The sequence below is a fragment of the Scomber japonicus genome, chromosome 1 (genome assembly GCF_027409825.1).
Source record: "Scomber japonicus isolate fScoJap1 chromosome 1, fScoJap1.pri, whole genome shotgun sequence".
NCBI lineage: Eukaryota > Metazoa > Chordata > Actinopteri > Scombriformes > Scombridae > Scomber > Scomber japonicus.
In genome coordinates this window covers 13,879,221-13,893,705 of record NC_070578.1, presented here as the reverse complement: position 1 = coordinate 13,893,705, position 14,485 = coordinate 13,879,221, and the positions used below count along the sequence as shown (strand labels likewise).

General features: G+C 37.9%; 1 protein-coding gene across 2 annotated transcripts in view; it reads right to left on the bottom strand.

Moving 5' to 3' along the window:
• Positions 1 to 12,893: 12,893 nt before the first annotated feature.
• Positions 12,894 to 14,485, bottom strand: part of cd276 (CD276 molecule) — a 66,277-nt gene continuing 64,685 nt past the window's right edge. For both annotated transcript variants that reach the window (XM_053337599.1, XM_053337607.1), the window contains exon 8: positions 12,894 to 13,766. The gene's annotated coding sequence lies outside the window, so the exon portion shown is untranslated. The remainder of the gene's footprint in view (positions 13,767 to 14,485) is intronic.

Genomic DNA, 14,485 nt, shown 5'->3' with positions numbered 1-14,485 from the left:
TCACACATCACAATAAAGAGATAATTATTTTTGTATAAATGTATACAGCAGAGAAAAAAATAAATGTCTATGCTCTTCATTTGGCCTCTGTTAGTAGCTTAAGAGCCTGGAATCTGGACAATAGACAATAGATTGCTGGAGAAAAATGATGGTGTCATACTAATTTGGGCAATCATGCTAATTGGTTCATAAAAGAAACAAAGGCCATGTTGTATGATTGACACAACAACACAAGTTACATTATAAAGCAATGTTTTATTTTTTTATCATCTGAGACTTGTTAACAAGTTTTCCTAGTTGGATACAGTATACAGTGTTGGTGAAACTTTCTAAAGATGGCCACTGGGGTGCATCTTTTAAAATAAAGGATCCCCTGAGAAATGCAGGTCGTGATCATACACAACTATTCACTGAATTTCCAAAATCCCTGCACATTGTCTGTGTGCTTGGAATGGTTGTGTGCTGCATGTATTATAACTATTAAGTACATACAGCTTTTATTTTGTTGCCAACCCTCTGAGCACACCTCTTATTACCCTTCAGCTTTACCTAAACCTGGAGTATTTCACCTTTGTGCCTATGATCCTTGTATTTAGCATGGCAGTGGCTCATGTGGGTAAACCTGTCAGCATTCATTTATCAAGAATCAATAAAATATGAACCAAATACAGACAGAGTAGCTTTACAGCATTTTGCAGCAGGTCAATATTTAAACACATGTATGGGGGTCATGAGTTTCATCATTCCCCGTGGACAAGGACTGGACTAATTTTATGCCCAAACACAGCTGTCAACATCCAATAAAAAAGTAGAGAGAGAGAAAAAAAGATACAGTCCTCATTATAAAATTTAAATGACTTCACTTTTATTTCTCTCCAGCTATTCATAGAGGAAAGGGTCATGAAGATGAATGCCAATGAACAGCTGTGTTTATTCATTAGTCCTATCCTGTGTGATAATCCAAAGTTTATCTGATATGGATTGTTGAGAGCAGAGACACACCACAGGAAAGCGTGGATAATTTGGCAGAAATACCAAGTAGCCTAAACACCCCCATCCCCACCCACCCCCACACCCCCACACCCCCACACAGGGCCTAATCTTTTATTGAACAACCTGAATAACACAAATGAGTTTGTGCATCTTTATTTGTAACATTCAAAGGGACCAATCATTATCTTTTAATTACTAGTACCCAGTAGTGGGGCCCATTAAAGCAAAGTAATTAATCTAACACTTTGGCAAGGGAGGGGATCTGCTGCACAAACAGCAAGTTCATTGAAACTGGTTTTGAGCTAAAATATTTACACATGAAGAGGCACTGAATAACAAATTAATGGTGCAAGCAAGGACTTCAGTGAGGAAGCACATAGAACTGAAAGTACTTGTGATATGTACACCACAATATAGTTTATCAGATACTGTTTATTTTTTGACATTTCCTCTTATTTTCTGTCTCCATTGGCGAGTGAAACACCCCCGGCACAATGGCTAAAGATGAAAGAGAAAAATAAATCAATAAGAAAGGTGTGAATATGTTATGATACTACAAAAGGCCCTGTGTGCTACACCTTTGTCTGTGTACAATATGAATGCTATTTATATCCCTTGTTAACATATTAGTGTGTGCTCTAGTAATGTTGATGATTGATTAACATGTCAAATTAAATCACTGTCAAAGTAATGTTAGCTATGCCAATATTCCAAACAGTCCAATTAGAGCCATTAATTGAGTGAACCCAGTCAGCTCTCAAGGACAACAGGAGACTCATGATGACCACAGAGATCTGATTTCACTGTTTGTAACCACTGTTATCTTTAGTGTGGTTTATAGAACAACAGTTCTATCAATTAGCATGTTGTGTATGCTACATAGCTGTTATATCTCACTGTCATCATACAACCTGCAAATTCCTGTCTCATCAACATTGTGCAACCTTCCAAGCACCAAGAGCCAGGAAAATCAAACATAAAGCACCCTTTTTAATTGTTTTTAATTTTGGGGGACCAATAAAACAGAGCCAAATACAAATGCTGGATGGAAAGAAAAGTGACTCCAAATGAAAGCAAATCCTGCTCTTTGCTTATATGTTAATCATAAAAATATGGTGATGGTGATTATGTTTGATAATATGTCAGAGTTATGTGTTTCTCAGCTTGTTCCTCTGCAATCAAGTGACCAAAAACACATAATACATAACATAATAACCATCAACTTAAATGCTTAGCGGATATTTCCCTTTATTATAGTGCATAAGGACACCAAATATAGACAAAAACATTTCTTTGATAAGAGATTTGAGAGAGGATTGCTGCAGTTTTTACTCACTTACTGTGCATTGTGTGATCAGGCCAATGAGTACAAAACATGTCTTTTGGACACTGCACTGTGATTTATAGCACTTGATTGTTAAATTGTGTGTGACCCAGGTCTAGTGTACAGACCTGAAGGGGTTGTCAGGGCCACAGAAAGCTACATCATGATTGACAGACTGTAAACTCAGTCAGTCTGTCTCTGTTTAATACAGTGATTGATATATTATATTAGCAAGTGACATCATACACTAACAGAAATTGCGTTAATTATGTGAAATACAAAAAAATACTGCTAACCAAAACAAGCACAGGACAGGATATCACTGGTGCAATATCAGTATTGCAGTACAGTATTTTCAAAATCTGCAGTGGATCTAAAAAAAAAAAAAAATCCAATATCATTTTGCTGTTACAGCATCCACTTCCTATATTGGAAGTAGATATTGCAGTATCGATTTGCCATTATGATACTGCACATCCATTTTCTGTATCAGTAATGGACATCTAAGAATCTATTTCATACAAACATGTTTTTATGACAATCATCCAGTGAAAATACATAGTTATGAGTTGCATACTGTTCCACAGAGATTCATACAGTTTCGCCATATGCAACAAACTGAGAACCAATCATATCACTGGGGCTCTCCTAAATGGTTCTCAGTTTGTTGATGTACGTTCACTCCATAATTTAAATGGATTTTTATTGTCTTCTATCACCATCCCTATTTCACTACAATAATAAAATACTCTGGAACCAAGGTTGTCCTTCAAAATACAAGAATAACACAAAAATATACATGCACTTTATCAGAAAAAACAACAACAACAAAAAACAAACTGAACATCGAGCACAACTAATTACACTTTTTGAAAACTTTTTATTTCTGCCTCAGGCCATCAACACCTTTGAAAGAAAACAACAGTGTATGGTTGTAGAGAAAAATGGTGTGGAAATTTGGCAGCCTTGTGGTAACTTGTCAGGGTTGTTGTCTCTGAGCGTCTCAACATTGTCCCTACGCTTCATACAGGAAATGATTCATCTGCATCCAGGAGAGAAGCTGGGCGCCATTTCTAAATTACCTATGAGTTATCTCCTCAATAACTTCTAATCAGAAAGCCGCCGTTTCCTCCACTGTAAACAAAAGTAATTACAGTAGATGTGATGGATGGAAAGAATAAGACAGCTTCTGCATGCTCAGGACGAGTCTGGGACTCTGTAGAGCAGAACACTTTAATTAGGGATGGCCTAGCCCAGCACAACTGAATGAGCCTGACAAAGCACACGTTTCAGTTGCTAAAATAAGCCCCTGTCTATGCAATGTCTTTTGTTTTCCTAAGTTTGAACAAGTGATTTACTTCAGTGCCTTTGAAGAAAGTTATTTTGAAAAGGGAATAGCATCTAGCATGATTTCACTTCATTCTTATTAAAGGTAATGAGAGAAAAATCTAATATGTAACCACTGAGTCAAATAAAAGTTGCAGTTTTCATTGGACAACCAGGAGAGTCATTACTTATTTGCTCTTCTTTGCACTTGGTGATCCAGATCTTATGTAGATGCAATATTCTCTATGGAAATGTGGGAAGGTAAAAAGATACAGCTGAGTGCATTTATCATACAACATTGACACACAAATGTGATAAAACATTTGCATTCAGCCAATGAACTCAATAAATACTAATTAATTAATGTTATTGTAGGTGCACACTTTATATGTTGAGCATAATAAATGGAATGTTAATGTTGACCATTTATCTAAGCTTACAATGTTCGACCTAACTGCAGCCTCTACAGGTCACTGAGGGGTGGCACTCAAGAGTTTAATCAAGCATGAATTAAAGATCCCTTCCAGACAGTATAACTGCTATATTCAAATTCTTAAAATGGCATCTCTGTCCTCTCTCTGATTAAAAATTCCAGAATCTTTGATTGTGCTAATATATTTTATTTCTGAAGTTTGATTGCTGGACACAAAATGTCCCCTACTTCACTATAAAGTCCATTATCAGTGTATGTGCACTGTAGGTTTTAAGTTTCTGCTTCACATGTGTGTAAATTGCTTGTTACCAGGATTGGCTTTCAAATTAGTTGAAATGTCACAAATAATCTTCATAAGACTGCCACCTTAAAGTAGAATTTGTAGTGAGCACAGACAAACTTTCCAGTTTCTGTAAAAAAATGTTTAGTTTTTTTTGTATTGTGTATATGTATTTATTTTTTTAAAAAGATAATTTTCATTTTGTTTGCTAGACTGCGTTATTCAAAAAGTTTTCATACTTCCAGAAATTTGGTAGGTGCCTTTATGACTCATTTAACTGTTCCAAAACTGACTCTTCTGAGTGCTTTCTGAGGTCTGATTAACTATTTATTCTAATGTAAGGGAGAGATACCCGTTATGATTAAAAGACATCAAGCAAAAGAAATCAACACTGAAGTAATACTGCTTTACAAAAAGTAACAGGTCATTTGATGCCACTGCAACTGAGTAAAATCTTTAGCCTTTGGATGCTGATGCAAAATGTGTGTGCTATGCTTTGCTGTATCTCTGGATACGCCCCTCAGATTTACCCCCTGTAATATGCATTGACAAAGTTAAAAATAAACCAAAGATGGAGAGTATCAACCTGAATTAATGTGACCTTGTGTCTCAACATGATGTGACACAGATACACAGGGATTAAAATGTAATGACATTACAAGAAAATGCTTTTATTTCATTGGAATCCAAACCTGCAGAGATGGATAAAGGGTGTAAATTGATGCAGCGCAGTTGTTTCCATTTTGAATATATATGAGAGGTTGTAAGTGTCAGAAAACAGTGAATCACAGAATGAGGTTTTCTGATTAGAATTAAGGGGCACAATATTTTTGGATATAAAACTTTGAGATTGAATTTGAGTTTAAAGGGGACTGGTTATTTCTAGTTCTATATTTTTATTTTTGGACTTGCATGATTCACACCTTAGTTCTTAGCTCCTGTCTCTTTAAGGCCGTCCTCTTTTGTGATTGGCCAGCTTTCCAGAAGCTGCTGAGGGGCAACAGTATCAGAGTTGTGTTAAATCACTGCTGATTCAAACCTGACATTTCCTGCTTTAAAGCTTTTAAATTACTAAATAACAGGGTACTTTTATTGTGAAGAATTTATAGGAAGTGAAACATTTTCCTCACTGAATTAGCAGAGCTTTGTTAGCGGTGCTAAAAAATTGGTTGAAATAACAAGATATGTAGCTATTTGGAACTCTTTGTTCAGCTGATCACAAGTAATGCAGGAGGAAAAATACAAATGCCGTAATGATGATGTTTGATGCAGACAACCAGTACGCCCCCACTTTCCGTACATTCAGAGCTAGGAAATATTATGGTAATATTTGCTATTTAATGCTAAATGCTTCTATCAAAATTTCTATTCACATTGTCCCTCTATAAGAGGTGTGTTGACTGCATGTGATAGAGCAGTGGCGGTTCTACAGTAGCTTGTACAGCACCCTGGGCCATCCCCCTTTCAACGCCCATGTCGCCCATATCTACATTTCTGTGAAGTTAACTTAGTCAAAATGTAAGTCATAAACTTGGTGACTGGATTGAAGTAGATCAGGCACAAGGGAGATAATTGAAACAGACGGAAATGTATTCTATAAAATCCAACCGACTCACCTTTGAACACCTACCCTATACTGTATAACGATGTTCTTTAATGTTATAGTTTGGCATATATTCGACTTTATTTATTTGATGTGTATGACTGCATGCTGTTATTATTGGAAATTGTTGGACCTTTGACTTCATGGACATTGGTTAGTAAGGTACTTCCTTTGATGTTTACAATAGTATCAAGGGATTTCCAGTTACAGATGTCTGCATATTATACATTATACAGTACTGTACAACCACAGGGGCCACCCCTCTATGCTCACAGGGTGCAGCTCCACTACCTGTTGCACCCATTGCACTCATTGTATAAGCCTTTGATGTTCATCTTCAATAATAATGAAAAAAAGTAATGGCTGCACGCTGACTTCAAGCCACAAAATGTATTCAAATAGATGATGTTTCAATGTTACTACGAGCCGACTTGGATCGAAAACTTTTTTAATACATTCTGTGGTTTGGAGTCAGTACTTTTTCATTGATGCTGCCTTTTGAACAGTTTTGCGTCCCTATGCGATGTGTGTATGATTACACCTCTTCATTTGTGATCTTCAGTAGTAGAGCACAACCAGTTGACCCTTTTTTCCCTGGCTTCTGTAGTAACCGGCATATGTTGCTGAAACTATAGAAAATTATTAAAACAATTTTTCATTTTTACAGAACACCGATCGATCCACATAACTGCTGGTTGAAATTTCAATGCACCTTGAAAATGCATGTTGATATAGAGGACTTTGCTCATTCATTTGGCAGATCATGGTATTTTAATAAACAGTTTGCCAGGTTCAGATAGCAAGGGGAATTTTATTCAATTTTGCAGGAGCCAAAAGTTGGATCAGTGCCACTTTGAGTGGCCAAGGTTTCAGCAGAATGAGTACTACACATAAAATAAGGTCAGGTTTAGACTGAACCTGTTAAATGTGTAGGAAAATATGTGAAATCATATACTGGTGAGTGAATGTGAGTGTGGCTTTTTGAATGTACATAGATACATGTATTTTCCAAGCAATGATTTGATATCAGCCAGACAGCTAAAGTCACTCACAGAATGCTAATGTACGATTACCAATTTAACAATAGTGCCCCAACATGTGTACATTCATGCATTTCAATGTGTTTCCATTTCAAGGTCTGTTCATCTGTTTTCCACTGCTTACCTGGATCAAACATGTTTCTCCCAAGTCATATCCTCCAGCACCTTGGGGGGGGGGGGGGGGGGTCCTGAGACCTTCCCAGGCCGACATGCTCTTGCCTACTTTGGGGTCTTTTCTCAGCTGCACATTCCAAGAACACCTGCACAAGGAATAATTAACAACGCATCCTGCTCCGATGCCTGTATCACCTGAACTGGCTTGTTTCTGTATGCCAGTAACCCTCTTCACCATAGCAGTCTACTACAATGCCCATCATAGTATTGATGCCATAACAACTCATGATCTTATTCCCCATCGCACTGCTGTAGATTTTAGTTGTCTTTGTGCAGTTTTTTGACAGTGGAGGTATCAAAAGATCTGATGTGACAGTGCAAACTTAAACCTATATGAAAATCCCTTCAAGGAATTCTGTATATGTTCACAGCTGGTATTCTTGGAAATCTTTGACTGAGGCTTTACTTCTTAGCACACCCAATTCTTTTTTTCTTCTTTGTAGCTTGGTATGTCTGCCCTTCCAACAGAAACCTTCATTTTCTGACTCTCTTAAATCCTTATGCCAACATCTCATGCCCAGTAAGGCTGCTTGCCATTCAGGCAGAAGGATGAGAGTGTTATAAATTCAGGTGCTTTCAAGTTTTTTGTTTTTTTTTTCTTCTTTCACTTTCACACTATGATTTATTGAGGAATTTTGATCTAACCTTAAAACCTACTCCTTTGTCCTTGAATACACCATGGTATGGTCGTACAGCTTTGAAAAATACATGTGGAACACAAACAAAGATCTAAAGAAGGTTTAAAAGGGCGTAACAATGAGATATAATTAAAGTTTCAATTCAACTGTGTAATCTCAGAGAACACTTGATTAATGAGACATTGTAGTTGCATGCATTTGTTCTGGTACCATTTTAACTCATGAACTCCATATTTGACTCCTTATAATGAATGCACATTTTTTACATTCGGGTCTGTGTTCACATTACACAAACAAGATTGACTGTGTTAATTACTGAGCTTTAGAGAAGCTGGTAGGCTGATTTTGTTTCCTCAAGTTCAACAACTTTAGAGACTGAACGGGAAGGAATCTGTATTTTAGAGGGTGAGAAGTCATAACAAGGTTATAGCTATCCTATATTAATGCTATAAATAATACATAACACTATTTTTTATTATAAAAGTATTTTTTTCTTACCAGAAGCAGTAGATGCAGCCTCGCTGTGCAATGTGTCATGCACTATAACAAACAGGCCTATAGCTTATTGTTTCAGAATGATTATACAGAAACTGGGATTATATCTTAATTAAAAATATTATGCAAATTCATACATGTAATCTGTATGTAGCGTGAATGTTCTCTGAGCATTAACCCTCAGTTCCTACATAAGTGTGGTGTTGATAAGAATAATGTTATGGATTTCACAGGAGACTTGGAGTCTGAATATTGTTCAGAGCATCATAAAACAATATGCCTTTTAACAACTTCAGTCTAAAAGTGTTGGTCTGAGTATCAGCTTTCAGAAGCACATATTTGTAGAACATCACTGTAGTTGTATCGCCTGTTTTATGCTTAGCTCCACCCTCTGCATACTAAATACATTATCGAACCTCCTCAGGAGAAATAAAACACTGTGTAAAATGCTTGCAGTGTTTTCTCCTTAAGCGGTGAACAAACCCAGCAGATCATAAAAATGATGCAAGGATGCTCACAGTGAGCAGAATTCTTGGTGAGTGTTTACATACTATGTTAACATCCAGTGTAAGTGGCCATAGCCCAACCTATTTACAGGCACCTTGATAACTTGTGATAGAGTATCCCACGTTCCATGAATAAACCAATTACACAGTGGTCTTCAATCCTGTTCCTGGAGCTGGTTTTCTTTACTACCGTCTACTTAATTGCATTCACTTGCTGTCCCTGGTGTGAATCAGGCCCTGATTAGATTGCTAGAATGAAACCAGCAAGGCTGTAGGTGCAGAATACTTGGACTGACCTCAGGTGTCCCATCCCAAATAGAATATGGGTCACTGGAAAGTATGAAAGGGAGAAGTTGCCTATCTATTTCACAGATAATTCTTCTAATATAGGAAAAATTATTATTATTATTATTATTATTAATTTAGAAGTGAGAAGATTTAAGAAGCGTAAATGCTATTATTGACGGTATCTCCAAAACAAAGGGAGGCTGGTGCACACACTGAAATTTAAGGAGTACAGCTGAGCCCATTTCAATGGCTATTTTACCAGAACCTTTGCAGAAGTGCTAATAGAAATCCACAGCATTTTTTCACCACAGTCTAAGCCAGGGCATGTGAGCTCTGTGGAGCAGCAGCAGAGCACCGTGGTTTTGCCTCAAGTGTGGAGTCGTTTTTTGAAAAATCAGAGCACTTGTGTTCTCTCGCTCCAAGATACGGTTTCATCCTGTGAGCAAACTGCATTGATAGCAACTTTTCGAATGGCTTTATTTGAGTGAATTTGACTGCTGGAGTGTTTGTTCAGCCCTTTTTTTTACAGCCAAAAACAGCCAAAAGATGTGTTTGCAATAACAACATGCACCAACCCAATGTGCCTGTGTTTGTGTGCATGTTCAGGCTGATCAAAACTAATCAGAGACCAGCCCTTTCTCTACTCGCTCCTGTCTCTGACACCCGTGAAATGGAGACTTACATCTCAGGATACATGCAGTTTTTTGTCAAAGTCAGCGCACACATCTTTGCCTGAGTTTTAGCTGCCTAGGACAAATCTTTTTGTTTGCTTCCGTTTTGTTTCTAGATTGACTTTGTAGGCACTGTACATGCAAACAGCTCAACTGACAGCAACATTCACCTCATTTGCTTCCATGCAAACTGGAGCAGGTTTTGCCACAGCATGAGTGGAGAACAAGCAGGGAGCCTCAAGTAGAAAACCACGAGTGGCTACGAGCACCGTGATTACAGCAGGCTTTGAACGGTAATGCAAATGGCTGACACTCAGCAATTGAATCAAAGACCTGAAATTATGTAAAATAAAATTTAAATAAGCAATACTCTCACTGACAAATATTTGATCCACATTTAATATGGAATGCTGCTTAAATATTACCTTGACTGCAGATACCAGTTTTGAAGATAATTTAGGGAAAACTGTATGACTTTGTGGGGGACTTATTAGTATTAAGTGTATTTTCCTTCCATGTGGTCACATGCTCGGCCAATGAAGCTGTAGCACAAAGTTGTAGCCATGACAGAAGACAATGCCTCTGATGTAGATGTTGCTGCAAAGTAGCTAAAAGTTCTAAAACATGGATGCTTCACATACATCTTCAAGCAGGTCTATACAGTCAGCACAGTGTCAAGGTGGGCACCCAAGAATAGAATTCAGTATCTGACTAGATGTGAAATATGGTGACAATCTCACCTTTTGTTTCTGAGTTGAATAATGGTCATAAAAGTGTTTTTGCAGAATATTATGATATAATAGTGAAGTTGACCTTTGGGATATAAAATGTCATCACTTCATTGTTTTATCCCATTAGACACTTGTGTGAAACTTTGTCAAACTTAAGAAGTGTGTAAGAAGTCTTGAGCTATGGCCAAAAAATATTTGTGAGGTCACAGTGACCTTGACCTTTGACCATCAAATTCATATCAGTTCACCTTTGAGTCCAAGTGGATGTTTGTACCAAATATGATGAATTTCCCTCAGCGTGTTCATGAGATATCACCTTCATGAGAATGGGACAGATGGATAGATGGATAGATGGATGGATGGATGGATGGATGGATGGATGGATGGATGGATGAAGGGACAACCTGAAAAAATAATCCCTTCATGCCAAAGCCTATATTTGCCTTAAAGATAGGCAACTGCAGAATAATAAATTTAACAATTGCAGAAAATGTTACTGTGGTGTGTGGACTGTGACCAGTACAAAATAATGACTCATATACAAGCAGGAATCTTTCAATTACTGACTGATGTGGCCTAGTATATTGATACTTATTCAAATATTCCCGTCCACTTGGAAATCTGGATTTGTGTAGTTTCCCTGATGTGTGTGATGCAGTCCAAGTTTTGGCTGTTGTTGGACTGCAGAAAACCCTGCCAAGTGTTTTATTTTGATAGATGAATAAAGATGTTATATTAGCATCTTAAACATGCATCAGCTGTGCCCCAGTCTGTGAAATGTGACATCAAGTATGATCACATAAGCGTTTGAGGCTAGTGAAAAACTGGTGCAGATGGTAAAGCTGATGTGTTGACTGCATTGAGATGGCAGGAGCAGTCCATCCATCTTAATACAATACACACATGCCCATATGCCACTGCAATCATTCTTTCAGTCCATACTGGCTGTGAAGGGGTCGCACTCTCACATGATTACTCTGTAAGTGATGGGAATCCACAGTCCTCATTATGTGCAAAGGTTAATTGTGAAGTTCAGTCAAAGATAATATGAGGCTTGAGAACATAGCTAAATCAAGTGTATCAAGTACTGTATCTTCAAAGAAACATCTGAATCTATCCTTTGGGTTTGAAGTTGTTTTGAATTTTGGTGCATTTTTAAACTGGACTGCACATCTGTCTCAACTGCACATCTGTCTCAACGATTCACCCCCCCCCTTTGATTGCCAATTGATGTTCACTTGTATTTGACTGTTGTTTGAAGTGAATGTAATTTGGAATTAGGGATTGTGAAAGGCTTGACAGACTTTAAAATTAATGAGGACTTGGCATTTGCTCCTTTTGTCTCACAAGAATGATTTTTTAATTTCCAAGGTGTACATTCAGCAGTGAACCAGGCGTGAAGTTTGCTGAAGTGCTGCTTCATCAGAGTTTCTTCAGATTGACATTGTTTTCTTTCCTCTTTTTAGTGTTTTTTTTTTTCTTTGGTTCCAGGAACCCATTTTTTCACAATTCACGAACTTATTTCCACTGGCCCTCTGTCCCTCATTCCTTCTCTGTAAGATTTAGAAATGTTTGCAGACATTTTGGTTTAGGGGACCAGTGAATCCAGCGCTCACAGTCAGAAGAAATAAAATGTCTTCAAGACTGGCATTTTCTTCCTTAAATCCCATGACATTTTTTCCAGTCCCTGAATGAGAGAATGAGTGCTTCTCAGAGAGGGGCCAACCAAATAAACCCCTCTTTGGGCCTGGAGCCACTAATCTGTAATTTAATTTCAGGCGGGTGTCTGGGCCATGAGGACACACAGCAAGGTCAAGGGCTACTGTACAGAGAGATCTGCACATTTGGGCACAGCCTGCGGTTTGATCAACAGTCTCATCCAGCTTAGAAGGAGGACACAGTAGGTGTGTCTGTTTGTGTGCATGTGTGTGCTGGTGGGTGTGTTGGTTTTTCTGTACTACTTATACAAGTCAAACTTGATGCAAGGTAGCTATTCCGCGTATGACAGCAACAAACAATCACAGAGAAAATCCATTATTCAAAACAAGTAAAATGTTTGGGATGACTGAGCATCTGCAAACAGAGAGGGATTAGACCTAAAATAGAACTGCGTCTAACTGGGAACAATTCAAAATGCCAGTGTTGATCTGCATGTAAATGAAATATTTGTATTACTTTGACCATAATTCATGTTTTACTCATCATGTAGAATAGTCTAGTCGGCAGATAAATCAACTAATGGTTGAAAGTGGAAGGATGAATTTGAGCAGCATGGCTAATCCTGTGGGTGAAGAAATGTCTGTAATAAACTCGACCTTGTTCTGCCTGAATGAGCACAAAGTGGCCCTGGGAACGGGACCAATAATTACCAATGACCAGGCAGTTTCACCATGTCTCTTTAATGTAAATAGGCACTGGATTATCTGACACAAAACGCTTTGGCATTCATACATGGACTTATGGCATGGGGACTTGCTCAAGTACCTAAAAAATGCAATAAAACAACCTGTACAGCTCCTAGCCTGGTTACTGAGGAGATAAAAACATTCCATGCCAGCAGTGGATACAAGCTGATAGTCTGTATTCATTAAAAACAATTTCTTACATATATGGCTGTCAGGTCAGTGAGAAAATCAGGGTGTATCCCATGCACCATTTGCAGTTTGTTGGAGCTTAGCTGGCTTTCAATTTCAATTCCCTCAAGTTACTGAATATAGGAGAGCGACACACTGACAGGTACAAGTTACTCCAGCGACAGACGCTAATTAGCAAGTGCAGGAGTAATGGTGGAGCCAAACTCTCTCTCTGGCAGAGAGACAGTGATGGCAACTAAGGCAGGGTCATCTCTTTAAGTGTCTCACTTCCTATTAGACAGGAGATCTCTGGCACATGCCCCATCACAACCCATACAGAATGATGTCAGGGACAAAGAAAGGATCCTGTCACATCCTGTCGTTTTCAAACAGAGCTTCTCTTTTGCATACAGCACAGAATACAACCCACTCAACTGCATTCGCTCACTGCAATGGTCCTCCATTGACAGAAAGGGAGGGAGGGCAATATAAAATAATGACACATGATGTGTTTATGTGTTTTGGTAGAAACTCGAGGGAAAATCTTAGAAAGAAGATGATGGACTCATCTTCTGCTCAGCGAGGCTTTGACATTCTGTAGGGGACGCTGGAAATAGTCTCCAGGTTGATGGATAGGTGGAGAGGGATTACCCGCCAGACTCATCTTCTACCCACCGTCTGGCCCCGACTCCTGGAAAAAGACACAAAAACACAATATGTATAATGTAAGGGTGTTCACTGTGGGAGAGGTTATTAGCTTTGAAAAATAATGAAACACTAGAGGCTGGTGACAATAACCAACATCTAACCTCATAAATAAGGCAAGCAAAGGGGATTGCACTAATAAGAGTTGGCTTCACATGTGCATTACGATTATTATTATTACTATTCTTATTATTATTATTATTATTATTGCTGTTATTATTATTATTAGTAGTAGTAGTAGTAGTAGTAGTAATCGTAGTAGTATTTTTATTATTAATGTAAGTAGTGCTGGACAGTATGGACACAATTAAATATCATTTTATTTTTGACTTATGCCATTGACAAAATTAGAATATCCAAAATCCAAGACGATATCTAGTCTCATATCACAATATCAATATTATATCAATATATTGCCTAGCCCTAATTTTAAGAAGTAATAGCAAGTTGTGAGTAAAAAGAAATGGAGAAAACAAATCCAAAGCAGATTTGACATCATTAAATAAAGATTTTCTTTCTAAGGGTGCTACAATACAAAGTCTCTCTACATCTCGACACCCCCCTCTCTGTATCACACATATCTTTCTGAACTTCTAATGCTTCTCCTCACTCACAGCCCCCCGTGGACCACCTCACTTCTATAGCGCAGAGAAAGAAATTGTTCGCTCTGCATCATCAAACAATTTGAATTAACTTGGGTGGAAT